A 17,914-nucleotide genomic window follows, 5' to 3' on the forward strand; every position below is an offset into this window, starting at 1 on the left:
AGATCTTTGATTTGAACAATCATTGGAGGCTATCAGGACCTACAGTTTGTGGTCAGCCGCCCTTGCTAATCAAAGAGCAGCGCATTCGTTATGTTACTGCGGTTTGTGCGAAAACTGACGCTATTGAGACCCTGAATGCGTCGTTATAAGCTGCCAAGGATGAGCTTACCTCATCAAACGCGAAGTACTCAGAGTTAGAATCAAAGATGAGGTCTCTTCAAGTATCATGTACCAAAAAGGACAAGAAAATCGCAGATTACGAAAAAGAACTTGAGAAAAAAGACAAGCAGATTAGGGATGATATGAAGGAGCTTGAGAAAAAGGATAAGTGTATTTACGTCTTGGAGAGGTCCTCCCTTGAAGAGTACGAGTTTGGGTTTTCACGAGCTCTTGAGCAGCTCGAGGTCCTGCATCCCGGACTTGATACTAATGGAGCAGATTCGAGGTTCGTGGTTGAAGAAGGTCGAATTGTGGATCCAGAAGCTAGATCTACATTTGGTGTTGTGACTAGCCACCGATCTACTTAGTTGTGATATTAAGCATATTTTGCATTTCTACTATTCCACAACCTCTTTTCGAATTTTGCAATATTTATTTGGTCACTTTTGGACCCTTACTACTATGTTATCTTGTACTTGTATTATTCATGACTACTTGAACTTCATGAATTCGAGCTGAGCTCAATTCACTTTTGGACCCTTACTACTATGTTATCTTGTACTTGTATTATTCATGACTACTTGAACTTCATGAATTCGAGCTGAGCTCAATAGTGGATCGTTTATGATATTATGATATTTATAATCTCTGCTTGTTCATTACTCGTTCATTTGTAATATAAATTCGTCATAGAAAGTCATGAAGGCATGGCTCTGCTCGACCATCATTATTAAGACGTCATAGAAAGTCTCTAACGAATCTTTCCATATAACGTAAATTTTCCTAAGGGTCGGGTCTATACCCAAACTCGCTCAGGTCTTGAAGGTCTGGCTCTGCTCGGCCATCCTTATTAAGACGTCAAGAGAATAACTCTTACAATATATTGTTTTTGACTTAGAATCAATCCCCTTTTTTCCTCCTAAGTGTCTCCTTTTATAGTCCAAACATCTCATGACCTAATGGGCCTTCTCTTGTGTTGAAGTATCCAGGCCCAATAGGTATGACATTGAGATCCAAAAGCAGCTCGTCCGTACAGGACACGTGGAATTAGAACTCATGTGGCTCACGTCACCTGTCCGTGCGTATCACGTGGAGGCGTAACAAACTTAGCTCACGTCATTCGTCCGTGCAGATCACGTGGAGGTGGAGATGAGCTAATGTGAAGATGGAGCTCATGGTGGAGATGAGCTAGGCCTAAAGATGGAGCTCATAGTGGAGATGAGCTAGTGGGAAGATAGAGCTTATGATGTGGTTGAACTAGTGACATAGGAGTGGAAATCATGACGTGCATTTAGGAGTGAAGCTCATGGTGACCTGTATGGTCAAACTGTAATATTATTTTATGATATGGTCTCCATATCAGTCCACAGTCCCTCAAACGTCAAGCCAGTTAAGGTGTAGACGTTTATTTCTTTATCCGGTCGACATATACCAATCCACAGTCCCCCAAGCGTCTAGCCAATTAAGGTGTAGACGTTTATTTCTTTATCTGGTCGACCTATACCAATCCACAGTCCCCCAAGCGTCTAGCCAGTTAAGGTGTAGATGTTTATTTCTTTAACTGGTCGACCTATACCAATCCACAGTCCCCCAAGCGTCTAGCCAGTTAAGGTGTAGACGTTTATTTCTTTATCTGGTCGACCTATACGAGTCCACAGTCAACCAGTTGTCAAACCAATTAATGCATATAGTCTTGTCACATCAATCGTCTAGTCTTGTCACATCAGCTGCGTTTTCATTCATCTTTTTATATAATATTTTTGCCATGACTTGTTTTTCTGGGATCCACTCTATAAACACTTGTCTCTCCCTCATTTTTACCATTTCACTTATTACTCTCACAAACTCTCTTTTTCACTCCTTTGGATTTCTCCTCTTTGCCTCAATTCTTACCAGGAACAATCCTTCATTCTCAGGTATTCTATCTCTTCTACTCCTCTACCCCCTCTGTTTTTTTTTTTTTTTTTTTTGCTGATTCGGTCGTCACGAGCTGTTAGTTAATTAGAATATTACAATTTATATGGCTGAGGTATAAATGTACTAGGCTAACACTGCTCATCTCCCTCGTATAAAAATAATAATAGAAGAAAAACATCTAGCTCCTAACATGAGCTAATAACACGCCACACATGAGCTAATTATTATGATGGTTTCTCTCCCGACCCCCCTCATTTCTTTTCTACCCCCTGAATTTCCGTTTTTGCTCTTGGGGGGTACTTCGGTTTATACGAACCGAATTTTTTTGTCATGCTAAAATATTTCGGTTTATATAAACCGAAATATTGTTTTCCAAATTTTTTTTCAGCTTTTCTGCATAAATTCTGCATGAGACCCTCAACTTCCACAATTTATTTGAAATACTAAACGATGTCCGATTTGAGTAAACGACCACTCGTTGGAAAGCTTAGGGTGTCAAGAATACAAATATAATTTTTGTTTTGAGGGTTAACTATCCAATTGGTTCAGTTTGACCAAATAATGGGTACTGGTACAGAAACAGAGCATAAACTTTTCTCAAACTTGTAGGTAGATTTTCTCATACTATACTTAATGAAATTTAACAATTCCGGTGTCAATATTGTATTAAATTTTGTCTTCTTTACACTGGATTAAAAATCATTAGCATACGACTTATATTCAGAGAGTTATGATAAATTTACCACATGTATTTCAATACTTTGGCATGTTCCTTCTAGTTACTTGAGTATCAATTGCTTGATTGTTTCCGTGTGTGATGTGTGAAACTTGCAGTGCAATAGCTTGTTGCACTCATGTGATCAAGAGGCAAAGGAAGGAAACGCACACTTTTTGACCGGTTCTTTGATTCGACCCAGCCGAGAGGTATTGAGCCAAACACTCCTTTTCCTTCTATGTGTGATATCCACTCATGTATTGTCGCTCGATTTTGCTTGTCGTCTTTTTATTTGATTGGTACTTTTGTAGCACACACGAGGCATGTTCCTTGGTCCCTTTGAGCCTTTCTATCCACCCTTACATCTAATTATCCTTTGCTTAACCAATTTGAGCTGAAAAAGAAAATGTTATTTTGCACAACCTTAAGAATTTTTGATGAAAAAAAAAAAGGAATGACTTTCTTGGAGGTTAGGCACCTAATTAGTGGTTGATGCGCATTGCTCATCACTAAGTTTGGGGTTGCTCTTTGGAATTAGCAAACAATAAAGTTTGGGGTGAGGGTACTAGAGAACTTACAAAAGTTTGATTTGAAAAATTGAGAAAAAATTTCAAAAGTTACAAGGCTTTATGTGGAAGAAAGAAAAGAAAGAATAAAGAAAAAAAGAAATGAATGTTGAGAAAAAGAGAAAAGAAATGGAAAAAGAAGTGATAGCCTTGAGTTACAAAAAGAATTGCAAACTTGTGTGTTTAAATGAAAATGTTCTCTAGTCCACTATGTTTCAAAAGAATAAGGGTTTGGTTTATGAAAATTTTCTTTGACTAATAGGGGGATCTAACTCCAAGTTTTTCTACTACTTATCCAAAATGTCACCATCCACCCTAGCCAAGCCACGTTATAACCCTAAAAGACCTCTAAAGTGTGTGCACAAAGTGAACCGAATGAATTCTTAGACTACTTGCAAAATTATTGTTGACTTGCATTGATGTGTTGATTTGAGTGAATTACCAAAACTGAAGAGTGTATGTGAGTAGTGTGATGGGATCATAGAGCCTTGGTCGAAAAGTGTGAACTACTTGAAAATGTCTTGCGGGAACAATTGTGCAATTGAGCATTGTTTGCAGGTGGATCATTGATCATCAGGTGATTCTCATGTATGTATGATTCGAGTGAATTTAAGGAAAATGCCAAGGTCTTGACACAAAAGCTTGAGGTAAAAGTTGTTTCCTTGAGGACAAGGAAAGGTTTAAGTTTGGGGTTGTGATGACGGATCGTCACACTCTCTAATCCATGCCTATTTTAGCAACATTAAATGCATTTTAGTAGGTTTTAAGCAATAAATGTAAGAGAAATCTAATCATAAGCTTGATTACTTGTTTTGCAAGAAAACAGGAAGAATTGCAGGAAATTGCTGATTTTCACTACGCTGGGGGCGTAGCCCATCACGCGCCGCGTGATGGAGATCACAGGGAGCCAAGTTTTCACTTTGATCACGCGCGGCGTGATACCTGACCACGCGCGGCGTGAAGCTTTGTTCAGGAATTGGATTGCTCTCTGACTTGATCACGCGCCGCGTGATACCGTTACACGCGCGGCGTAGTTGATGGATTTGCAACCACGCGCGGCGTGATAGATCTGGCGCGCGGCGTGGTTGCGTTCTTTATATAAGGATTCTGCATAATTCTGTTAAAGGTTGGAAAAATTCTGCAATATTCATCTATTCTCTGATTTTGGAAGCATCAAGATCCAGATCAAGGACTTCAAAGGATAGCTCCAAGCACCTCAATAGCATGGATTCTCAAGCCATGAAGTTGAAGCGAGGACGCGAACAAAGCAACATGAGGAGCTAAGCTTCTTTTGGAGGTAGGATCTAGGATAGTCTAGGATGTAGATGAATTATTTGTAATCTGCTATATGTAAGAATCTACTATGTTCATAGTGTTGATTTAATGCAATTCGATTCTTAATGCCTTATAATCCTTCATTAGTGTTGTAATGATTTCGAGTTAAGTCACGTGCGAGAGTATTGATTTAATTTCTGAACTGAATTGCATTGAGCACTCGAGTGTCTCCGGTCGAGAGATTGAGACATAGAGTGTAGCGAACGATTGACGCGCTTTCATATCATTCGTTGTAGGTAGCTTCCACCCGAGAGATCGGGGGAGTATCGACAACGAATAGAGTGGATTTTGACAAGAGATTGCGATTCACTAATTTGTCGATCTAGTTGTGAACACTTGAGTAGATTCCTATGATATAGTAGATTGCATGTGGTTTAGCTATAGACTAGGTGATTCCGATGATTCTACCTCGCTTTTCCATTATATCAAAGCACGTTTTCTAACAATTCATCACTCAACATACCCCCAATTTATGTGTATTTCTTGCATCATGTTTATGAACACTATTAGACTAGTTTAATCACACAATCCCTGTGGATCGATATTTTTATTACTACGTGGTAATTCGTTCACTTGCGAAAATTATCCATCAAGTTTTTGGCGCCGTTGCCGGGGATTGTGATTGATTCGACAAGGCAATAGTGTTCATATTTTCTGTGTTTTTCTGTTTTATATTTTTTTCTACCGGAGCGTTCTACTTGTGTGTTTCCTTGTGCATGCGGAGGACAGGTCCCATTGAGCTGCAGTTCGATCCAGAAATTGAAAAGACAGCTCGCGCAATTCGGAAGGCAACAAGGGAAGCTCAAGCTTCAAGAGGAAAAGCTTTGCTAGGTGGCACACCGGACTGTCAAGGACAGAGTTCAGCTACAATGGAAGAAGAGCAGGATCCACCGGTCCACGTTCCACCGGTTCCTCAACCACAAAGACGTACTCTTGGTGATTACGGGCGGAGAGATAATGACGCCCTGGCCAATCAGGGTTTTCAACCAGCAAACCCGGTTTCTTTTGACATTAAGAATACTGTCTTATCCGCACTCAAAGAGAACCCCTACTCCGGATCGGAATCCCAATGTCCCAACCTACATTTATCACATTTCTATGAGGCTTGCGATTATACCGACCCACCGGGGGTAAGTGAATCGGATAAGAGACTTAGGTTGTTCAAGCACTCTCTCACCGGCCGTGCTAAGGATTGGTTGGACACAATACCTGCCGGAACTATTGAGACATGGAGACAACTTGAGCGGAAGTTTTTAGACCGCTACTTCCCTATTCATAAGTTTTTGGAAAGAAGGGCTGAAATTAGCAACTTCGAGCAAGCAGATGGGGAGACGCTCTATGATGCTTGGGAGAGGTTCAAAGTTTGTCTTAAAAGGTGCCCGAATCATAGTTTCGACGGCCACAATCAGATGCAAATGTTCACCCAAGGCTTGAGGGCGCAAACGCGCATGATACTTGACGCATCAGTCGGTGGTTCGCTGAAAAATCGGGACGAGGCTGAAGCAAGAGAGTTGGTGGAAAGTATGGCTCAAAACGAGTATAGAGCTACTAATGATAGAGGAGCCAAAAAGAGAGGCGGAGTGTTGGAATTGGATACTCAAACAGCCCTATTAGCACAGCAAAAGCTAATGACTAGCCAAATGGAAGCAATGATGAAGCTGCTGTCCAATCCACAAGTTCAAACTTCTCCAATAGGTAAAATTGACAATGTGCGTTGTGATTTTTGTTTACAGGACCACCCAAATGGCGGATGTTTCCCGGAGGGTTCAGAGGAAGCTAGGTACTTAGCTAACTTCCGGAAACCGTACAACAACAATAACGGTTCCGGATGGGGAAACAATATGCAAGGTCAAGGTGCACCGCAACAGCAGCAAAGGCCTCCATCAAGGATGGAAGAGACTCTAAATCAGTTCATGCTCATGACCCAAAGCAACTTTGAAGCGATGAAATCGAGTCAAGCAACCTCTAACAAGAATCATGAAGCATCTATCAAGAATCTTGAGGTGCAAATGGGTCAACTCTCAAGACAGTTTTCAATGCTACAAAATCAAGGAGGTTTCGGTGGAAACACTCATGACAATCCGAAAAATGAAACTTGCAATGGAATCACTTTGAGGAGTAGAGAGATACCGGAAAGGCCAGCTGTGGAGAAGCCTTTGAAAAAGAAGGTCATTGAGGGAGAAGTTGAAAATAAGCAAGAGGTTGTAGTTGAAAATGAGAGACATGAGGGAGAAGTGGAAAATGAAAATATGTCTAAGGAAGTGGAGATTAGTGAGGATGAGGAAGAAGAAGTTGAAAAACAGAGGGAGATAAAAGAAAAAGAGAGCAAGAAGGTTGAGAAAGGTAAGGGAGTTGATGAATCGCCATATGCTAGGATGCCTTATCCTAGGAGAAAGAAAGTTAAGAATCTTGAGCGAGAAAAGGAGTTCAAGAAGTTCATGAAGGTTTTGAACAAGCTTGAGATGGCTATACCATTAGTTGAGGCATTGGAGCAAATGCCAAGTTATGCAAAGTTTTTGAAGGAGCTGCTTACAAAGAAAAGAAAACCGCTAGATGATGAAATGGTAAGTATGACGGAAGAGTGCAGCGCCCTCATCCAACGGAAGCTACCTCAGAAAAAGAAAGATCCGGGGAGCTTTACAATTCCATGTTCTATTGGAAATCTCACTATTGAAAAGGCTTTGTGTGATTTGGGTGCTAGCATAAATCTGATGCCGTTATCAATGATGAAAAAGATACCGGGAGCGATAGCAAAGCCGACAAAGATGAGTCTCTCTTTGGCGGATAGATCGATTGTGCACCCGGAAGGTATTCTCCATGATGTATTGGTTAAGGTTGCTGGGTTTGTGTTTCCCGCAGATTTTGTGGTCTTGGACATAGAAGAAACTAGGGAGTGGGAACCCTTACTCCTTGGTAGACCCTTCTTAGCCACTAGTCGTGCCTTAATCGATGTGGAGATGGGTGAACTCATGCTAAGGACCGATGAGCAGCAGGTTACATTCAATGTCTTTGATAAGATGAAGTGTGATGGTGGAGACCCACAATGCTTTAAAGTCCAGGTTTATGATCACATTGTTAAAGATGCTCTTAAGTTACCTTGGAATGCACACTACTTGCCACATGGTGGCACTACTTTTTCTCCTTAACCCTTAGGGGCATGGAACGTCAAGCATCGGGACGTTAAACAAGCGCTGGTTGGGAGGCAACCCAACGGGTTCTAATGATTTAGTTTGTTGTGTTTTTGAAGTATGTAGGTAGGTATGCAGCAGAAACAAGGACTGAAGCAAAACAGGGCAAAACAGAGCTCAACTACGCCGGGGGCGCAGTACAATCACGCGCGGCGTGATCCTTCAGTACAGAGGAAGGAGTTTTTAAAATATACTACGCGCGGCGTGGAGGTGCATCACGCGCTGCGTGACGCCTGGAGAAAAAAAGGACTCTCTGACTAGTGATTACGCGCCGCGTGATGGTCATTACGCGCGGCGTGGCCTTTATGAAAGAAGTTCTTGACCGTTACAAGTTGCACTACGCGCGGCGTAGCAAGGGTCACGCGCGGCGTGGCTACACATGAAAGCGTGTAAAATTTGAATTTCTTCATCTTCCCAACCATTCCATCAGTCCCATCATCAATCCACACGCCCTCTCACGCGAAAAACTCCATTGTTAACCCATTTTCATCCTTCAAACCTCTCCAATTTCATTTCTAATCACCTTCAATCATCCCATTCCTTCACATTCACATACCACCATATCAACCACTCCAATTCCACTTCCAATTCCTCATTTCACCACTTTCCCAAATCAACCCATTTCAACCTCTACACTCTCAACATGTTGACACGGTTAACAGGGAAAGGGAAGAAGAAGAGCGACGCCAATCCGACACAAGAACCACCAAAGAAACAAAGGACAAAGATGAGTGCAAGCAAGGGCCAATCTTCTCGGTCTAGTCAACCGTCGCATGAAGCATCTCCTCCTCGCCGGAGCAATGTGACTCAGCCACAGGTCCACCCCCACTTCATCAGCGCAGTTCATGAGAAAAGGTACACAAAAATCCAAACCTTTACTATTAATCAAGAAAAAGGTTTTGGAGAGGACTTGTTAAAGGGTGTTGCTGAGATAGGAACTGAGATTAAGTCTAGAAAATGGGGGAAGTTTAATAAATTGATGATTAAAGATGAAGCTAATCCTGGTAATCAGATGTGGGTTAGGGAGTTTCTCGCAAATGCTTACTTACCTGATCAGTCATCGGTTTCGGAGTATTATTCGACAGTTAGGGGTATTAGAGTGCACTATTCCGCAGCTCACATTAATACATTGTTGGGTTGTCGTGTGAGAGGTGCTTGTGAATTGGTATCCGAGAAGGAAAGAATTGCTAATGGTGGTCTCATGGTGAGGGAAGAGTTAAAGGAAGTTGTTTGTAGGCCTGGTGCTAGATGGCTGACACACTCGCCCTCATCACTTCCTACTAGGCTGAGTTTGACGAGTTTTAACCCTATTCACCGTGCTTGGGGTGAGTTTTGGCTTAAGAATGTTAGAGTGGTTGGTAATAACTCTGAAATCCAGACTGATAATGTTGATGTTGTTCGATTATTAGCTGAAGGTCGTTATGTCGATCTTGGTCTTTGGTTGCAAAAGGATTTACATGAAATGGCAAATAATAATAATCCGACTTTTACTTTGGGGCATTGCAACTTGATTGCTGCTTTGTGTAGAGCAAACAATGTCCCTATGTGTGTGCAAGAAGGTGACTTACATCCTATCCGCCCACTATCTTTATCATACTTTGAGAAGAAATTTGAGAGAGGTCCAATAGTGCCCCGTGGTGAAAGGAATGTTGCGAGAGAAGAGGCTGCAAGAGAGGAGGAAGAGATTAATCAGTTTGAAGACGGTGTTCACCTGGACCAACATAATGTGCCGGTTGATGAACCACAAGGGATGCCGGAGCCGGCCCCTCCTCTTTATTCTCACGATGTCAACCAGCTGGCTTCTATGTTGCATCAGATGGAGATCTCTCAATACTCCGGGCTTCCTAATCTTTATTTTGATACAGCCTCTTCCATGTACACCGAGGCGATGACTTACCGTTCTACCTTCCCTCCTCCTACTTTTGGGACGTGGTATCCCGTTGATGCTGATTGGGAGGCACATCAGGCGAGGGAGCTGACATCATTCCAGGCCAGGCAAGCTTACAATTCGGGTCTGAGGAATTCTGAGTTAGCGGAGATCGAGAGGCGCCGCCGGGTTGAGCAGGATGAGGCAGCTGCTATGGAGAGGGAGATGCTGGATGTGGACGGGCTGAATCTGAACTTGAATAGCCCTTTCACAAACTACTTCACTGGCCAGCCGGATGACACCGCTTGACGGCCTTGGTTATGAGTTTCTGCTGCTGCTACTCTATCTCTACTTTTACTTTCATTTACTTTACTTTTGTTGGTTTGTAATAATAATTTGATGTTGCTTGGATTTGGCTGGATGTACTATTTTAACTTTGAATTTGGACTTTGTTTTGTTTGATTGAGGAATGGTTTTTACTTTTAGAGTTTGTTTCAATACTTTGGCATGTTCCTTCTAGTTACTTGAGTATCAATTGCTTGATTGTTTCCGTGTGTGATGTGTGAAACTTGCAGTGCAATAGCTTGTTGCACTCATGTGATCAAGAGGCAAAGGAAGGGAACGCACACTTTTTGACCGGTTCTTTGATTCGACCCAGCTGAGAGGTATTGAGCCAAACACTCCTTTTCCTTCTATGTGTGATATCCACTCATGTATTGTCGCTCGATTTTGCTTGTCGTCTTTTTATTTGATTGGTACTTTTGTAGCACACACGAGGCATGTTCCTTGGTCCCTTTGAGCCTTTCTATCCACCCTTACATCTAATTATCCTTTGCTTAACCAATTTGAGCTGAAAAAGAAAATGTTATTTTGCACAACCTTAAGAATTTTTGATGAAAAAAAAAAGGAATGACTTTCTTGGAGGTTAGGCACCTAATTAGTGGTTGATGCGCATTGCTCACCACTAAGTTTGGGGTTGCTCTTTGGAATTAGCAAACAATAAAGTTTGGGGTGAGGGTACTAGAGAACTTACAAAAGTTTGATTTGAAAAATTGAGAAAAAATTTCAAAAGTTACAAGGCTTTATGTGGAAGAAAGAAAAGAAAGAATAAAGAAAAAAAGAAATGAATGTTGAGAAAAAGAGAAAAGAAATGGAAAAAGAAGTGATAGCCTTGAGTTACAAAAAGAATTGCAAACTTGTGTGTTTAAATGAAAATGTTCTCTAGTCCACTATGTTTCAAAAGAATAAGGGTTTGGTTTATGAAAATTTTCTTTGACTAATAGGGGGATCTAACTCCAAGTTTTTCTACTACTTATCCAAAATGTCACCATCCACCCTAGCCAAGCCACGTTATAACCCTAAAAGACCTCTAAAGTGTGTGCACAAAGTGAACCGAATGAATTCTTAGACTACTTGCAAAATTATTGTTGACTTGCATTGATGTGTTGATTTGAGTGAATTACCAAAACTGAAGAGTGTATGTGAGTAGTGTGATGGGATCATAGAGCCTTGGTCGAAAAGTGTGAACTACTTGAAAATGTCTTGCGGGAACAATTGTGCAATTGAGCATTGTTTGCAGGTGGATCATTGATCATCAGGTGATTCTCATGTATGTATGATTCGAGTGAATTTAAGGAAAATGCCAAGGTCTTGACACAAAAGCTTGAGGTAAAAGTTGTTTCCTTGAGGACAAGGAAAGGTTTAAGTTTGGGGTTGTGATGACGGATCGTCACACTCTCTAATCCATGCCTATTTTAGCAACATTAAATGCATTTTAGTAGGTTTTAAGCAATAAATGTAAGAGAAATCTAATCATAAGCTTGATTACTTGTTTTGCAAGAAAACAGGAAGAATTGCAGGAAATTGCTGATTTTCACTACGCTGGGGGCGTAGCCCATCACGCGCCGCGTGATGGAGATCACAGGGAGCCAAGTTTTCACTTTGATCACGCGCGGCGTGATACCTGACCACGCGCGGCGTGAAGCTTTGTTCAGGAATTGGATTGCTCTCTGACTTGATCACGTGCCGCGTGATACCGTTACACGCGCGGCGTAGTTGATGGATTTGCAACCACGCGCGGCGTGATAGATCTGGCGCGCGGCGTGGTTGCGTTCTTTATATAAGGATTCTGCATAATTCTGTTAAAGGTTGGAAAAATTCTGCAATATTCATCTATTCTCTGATTTTGGAAGCATCAAGATCCAGATCAAGGACTTCAAAGGATAGCTCCAAGCACCTCAATAGCATGGATTCTCAAGCCATGAAGTTGAAGCGAGGACGCGAACAAAGCAACATGAGGAGCTAAGCTTCTTTTGGAGGTAGGATCTAGGATAGACTAGGATGTAGATGAATTATTTGTAATCTGCTATATGTAAGAATCTACTCTGTTCATAGTGTTGATTTAATGCAATTCGATTCTTAATGCCTTATAATCCTTCATTAGTGTTGTAATGATTTCGAGTTAAGTCACGTGCGAGAGTATTGATTTAATTTCTGAACTGAATTGCATTGAGCACTCGAGTGTCTCCGGTCGAGAGATTGAGACATAGAGTGTAGCGAACGATTGACGCGCTTTCATATCATTCGTTGTAGGTAGCTTCCGCCCGAGAGATCGGGGGAGTATCGACAACGAATAGAGTGGATTTTGACAAGAGATTGCGATTCACTAATTTGTCGATCTAGTTGTGAACACTTGAGTAGATTCCTATGATATAGTAGATTGCATGTGGTTTAGCTATAGACTAGGTGATTCCGATGATTCTACCTCGCTTTTCCATTATATCAAAGCACGTTTTCTAACAATTCATCACTCAACATACCCCCAATTTATGTGTATTTCTTGCATCATGTTTATGAACACTATTAGACTAGTTTAATCACACAATCCCTGTGGATCGATATTTTTATTACTACGTGGTAATTCGTTCACTTGCAAAAATTATCCATCATAGCTTTTCTCATACTATACTTAATGAAATTTAACAATTCCGGTGTCAATCTTGTAGTATATTTTGTCTTCTTTACACTGGATAAAAAATCATTAGCATGCGACTTATATTCAGAGAGCTATGATAAAGTTACCACAGGTATCTCTACAACATTTTATAGAAATTTTTCTCAAACTTGTAGGTAGATTTTCTCATACTATACTTAATGAAATTTAATAATTCCGGTGTCAATCTTGTAGTCAATTTTGTCTTCTTTACACTGGATTAAAAATCATTAGCATACGACCTATATTCAAAGAGATATGCTAAATTTACCACAGGTAGCTCTACACGAATTTTCACATAAATTTTCCTTCTTTTTGGGGGGTATATGTTATTTCGGTTTATATAAACCGAAGTTTGTTGGCAAAAAAATTTCATACCGCAAGGGGCAAAATTGAATTTTTGGGGGTAGAAAAGAAATGAGGGGGGTCGGGAGAGAAAAGTTCTAATAATAATATTAAAATAGATTTATGCATTGTAGACTTGTAGTGTCCAATCACAATGAAAATGTTGCTTAGACCAACATGAGCTAATAACACGCCGCACCTTTTACAATAGATGACTATATCTTCTTTTACTAACATATTAAAAAAAAAGGTAGCAGAGCTTTGTACTATAGTAACTTGTTTGTTTTCATAAAGAAGCAATTCTTTTATATGTGTTTGATTTGGCGGTGACTAGAATTGAGTTTGGAATAATTGAGTTTAGTAGAATTGATTTTGGTTAAAAGTGAGTTTGACAGAATTAATTTATGTTTGGATACACTCACATAAAATTGATTCTTATCAACTCATGATGTTTGGATAAATTGAACAAAAATTGCTTTTGAATGCATAATGACTTATTGTATTCAAATCTTTATTATTACCATTTTATGAAGCTCGTTAATTTTTTTTAGTAGACAAACTGAACAATAACAATGTTAAATAAATTCCTCTTATAAAAAAAATGTTAAAAAATTTCCTTACAAAAAAAAACAGCATATAAATTCAAACACATAATATAAAAATAAGTACATTTATAGTGCAATATAACTTTCACCTTGCACAGGCATATAATATGGGAGCTTCTATGGTGCAGCCTTGTTTTGGGCTGTTTTGATGCATTCCTTTTAATTAACCAATAGAATTCGAACTTATGCCACATCAGCGCAAGTTCATGGTGAGTCCTATGAAACATTTATTTATTGCACATCAATCCTTCATTAATTTTTTTTTTGTTACATGTCCCTCATTAAGTTAATATTATTAAGTATGTATTATATTATAATTATAATTATAATCTAATAAATCAAAACCAAAACAACGCTCAAATGAAGAATTGTTCTTCATTTGAGCCCAAAAGAACAGCAGCCACCACACCAGCAATGGGAGCTACAATCAAAACCAATCCTTTCCTTTTGTATTTTTTTCGTTTCAATCGGATCACTTTAACTTGAATTCAAGTGTCCATTCCTTTCTATTCAACTTTAATTTGCTGTATAAGATTTCAAACTCAGAATTTCAATCTCAAGATCCATTGTTTCCATAAAATTTTGTTAAACTCATAAGATTTGAAACAAATCGAGTAGTATTAATGGATTTCATTCATCTAAATCGAGTAGTATTCATGGTGGCATATGCGGCGGTGACAAGATCTCGTTTTTAAGTTTCTAAAAATTTTAAGTTTAGGTATTTTGTTTTAGACCATTTGAATCAAAATTAAAAAAATAAATCTATTGCAAATCGTTTTGTGATGTTTCTGGATAATTAATTGTTATTTTCGACGTTTAAATCACAAGAAATCGTCGGGTTTTGCGCTGGAAATCGCGGATATGAAACCGGGTCGATGTGACCCGGTTGAAGGTTGAAGATGAAGGTTATTTAATATATTTTTATCAACATGTTTTGTATAAATATTATAAAACGCACGAATAAACACGATTCATTAATGTGGTGTAGTGGTTGATCGGTATATCTATACTTATCATGTCGTGGGTTCGAATCCCATTTGCAGCAACTTTTTGTCAATTATAACAACAGACTTGAAAATACAAAAAAATAAAAATAAATTAAAAGAGCACTGCCAATGTTTCGAACACAACATCTGTAGCTCAAATATGGGAACTTAACCACTGGGCTATGAGAAACTCTTAGTATATGTTTCACTCCTTTATTATGTATTTAATTTTATCTTGCTGTAATAATATATTTATTAATTTACTAGTATAACTTACCCGTGCAAATGCACGGGTTAATGTTCAATGAAAAATATAGATATTTTTTTGACACATGAAAAATATGGATTATTAAATTTTCAATATTTTGTGGTTTTTTTAATTATTTGTAAAATTAATTTTATATTTAATGTAATAATTTATTTAAATATGATAAATGATCCAAATTTTGGAGATTTTAAGGAGAAATGGTAGAACGGAGAGTGATACTCCACTCCTCGTTCCCAACCCACATGTTTGTATACTTGTTCTTTTATTTTCATAAAAAAAGGTCATTAAGCAAAAACTAATCTAACGGTTAATATATATTAGTTCTTAATTGTCATCACTCTCCTTTAGACATTTGTTTTCTTCTGGAGTATTTTAGCCCATGTCCCCGTGTGAAAAAATTTCACATTTGTGTAATGAACAGAAGAATTATTTGTCATTTGCTTGACACAAAAAAAAAATATATCATTTTTTTTATGCATATCTCATTTGTTAATGGTGCAAATTTTAAAAAATTTATCTTTTTGTTTATCTTACAGTGATGTTTGGAAAATAAAAACAAAGTAATACATGATATTATTACTTTTAATTCTTTCTTTTATTATATATAAAATCATTGTTACTTTCCTCACTTTCAATTGATATTTATCGTATTTTTTATATAATAAAATCTACAAATGTATGTCCCACCCCGTGTAAGTTTTTTTTGCTTAATACCTCCATGTAGATTATTTTTTTATCAATACCCCTTTGGTATAAATCACTATGTAACTTTTTTTTATTAATAAAATTAATAAAATAATAAAATAAAATAGAAAAATAATCTATGAAGTCAATTACTTCATTCCTTTTATATTTCAGACAATCACACCATTTTCTCTGTTCGATAAGTATGAAGTTTAAGAATAACTTTTTTTGTGAACAATTAAATTACAATTTTTATTTTTATTTTTATATTCCTTTTAAGGTGAGTATTTTTGTTCAGAGATTCTTAAGCCTTCAATTTTGTTTTGAAACATATTAAGCCTTCAATTTCTCAGTTCCACATTTGGCCAATTCGTTCTATATAATTTTTTTTTGATAAGCAATTCGTTCTATAACATAGTCCTTCGAGGAGTTTCTATTATTTTATCAGTATATTTGTTAAATATCACATGAAAAATTAGACAAACAAAAAAATAATGAGTAAAAAAAAGAGTACAACATTTATTAATAATAGTAAAAAAAAAAAATTTATAAGCATGATTTACACCAATAAAAAATAATATGAACAAAAAGTGTTTTTTAATAAGTAAACATGATTAAAAAAAATGACAATAAAATATAAAAAAATATAAATAAATACTTAAAACTCTAACATCAGTTGATAATACCTAATCTTAATTTGAATAACGAACAATATGTTCTTCCGTATGGACCTGCTAATAAAAAATTATAGCTCAAAATTAGTATAATTATGATTAATCATAAACATCATTTAAATTTCATATATAATACTTTCACAAAAAAAAAACATGTATAATATTATGTATTACAAATATATATATATATATATATATATATATATATATATATATATATATATATATATATATATATATATATATATATATATATATATATATATGAGATATAATTATTTATATTTGAATTTGAGTTATTTCCTTTTAAAATTATTTTTAATAGGTGCATTAAATACGATTTATAAACAATAATTGAGAAATTGAGAAATGATTGAATTTCCAAATTAGCCAAAGATTCTAAGTAAAATGATATCATCATGTATTAGAGAAATTGCAAAGGCCTTCATAGTTAGCCACATAGGAATTGGAGAAATATTAGAATGCCACATAAGACATGGATCAATGAAATGATGCCACATAGGAATAAGACTATGAGAGAGAAACTCCTAAACATATAAATAATAGATTCCATTTTTTTAAGATAATAAAATATGAAGAATTGGCTTGTTAAAAAAATGAAGAATTATATTTTAAAATAAATTTTGAATTTTAATTTTTATTAATAAATTGAATGTGAATAATTTTTTTATCAAACTAATGCTTATATTTTAATAAAAATATATTAGTTTTTTAGCATAATTCTTTTTATCACATAATAAGAATTTGTTTTCGTATGTTAAAAAAATTGGGGTCTTACCATTTTAGAATATTAGTACTATAAGTTGTTTGATTGCCTCCTAATCTCCTAATAATAATGTATTGAATTCTTACCAAAATAAATAATGTTTTGAATTGTTTTCAAATATAGAATATAAACTGACTACTCATTTATTTTCATATTTTTTGTGCATGTATATAATATAAAAATAATTTGTTGTAAAACTACTCATTTATGTTAAAGGTAATTTAGACAAATGCACTCAAATAATAATACAGATTTTTTTTATTAATCAAATAATAATACACTTAAAAAATAAGAATTGAAAATATTGTTGATATTTTTCAAACGAAAAAAAAAATCTCAACATCTAATGTTGTTCAAATTAATTTATAAGAATAAGAAATTTCTATATATAGTTATAATTTTTAAATTTGATTTTTGTGATTAAACCCGATTAATATATCAATAATTGTCTTTCTGATTTTGATTTTTGTGATTTAAACCTGATTACTATAGTAATGGTTGCCTTTTTAAATTAACCAAAGGTCAAATAAATAAAATTAGAGAAATGTTCTAATAAGTCGCCACACAGGAGATTAGTAAATAGTAGAGTGACACCTAATCAAGTAATCAAATAGAGAATGGCACATAAGAAAAGTACTATGAGAGAGAAACTCCTAAACATATAAATAATAGATAGATAATTTACCCGTGAATGAAAAATATAAATTATTAAAATTTTAATATTTTGTAATTTTTTAATTATCTATAATTTTTTTTATTTAATGTAATTTATTTAGATATGAAAAATAATACAAATTTTACATATTTTAAAGGGGAGGGTGTATAT

At 36.6% G+C, this 17,914-nt stretch overlaps 1 non-coding gene and 1 pseudogene across 1 annotated transcript; one reads left to right on the forward strand and one right to left on the reverse strand.

Annotated features, from left to right (window-relative positions):
- LOC123886564 overlaps positions 1 to 17,914 on the forward strand; it is a 40,871-nt pseudogene that overhangs the window by 6,851 nt on the left and 16,106 nt on the right.
- Positions 5,979 to 6,085, reverse strand: LOC123887801. The gene has a single exon (XR_006801795.1). It is a non-coding gene; the product is annotated as a small nucleolar RNA R71 (small nucleolar RNA).

This window comes from Trifolium pratense, linkage group LG5 (assembly GCF_020283565.1).
Source record: "Trifolium pratense cultivar HEN17-A07 linkage group LG5, ARS_RC_1.1, whole genome shotgun sequence".
In the NCBI taxonomy this organism is placed as follows: domain Eukaryota; kingdom Viridiplantae; phylum Streptophyta; class Magnoliopsida; order Fabales; family Fabaceae; genus Trifolium; species Trifolium pratense.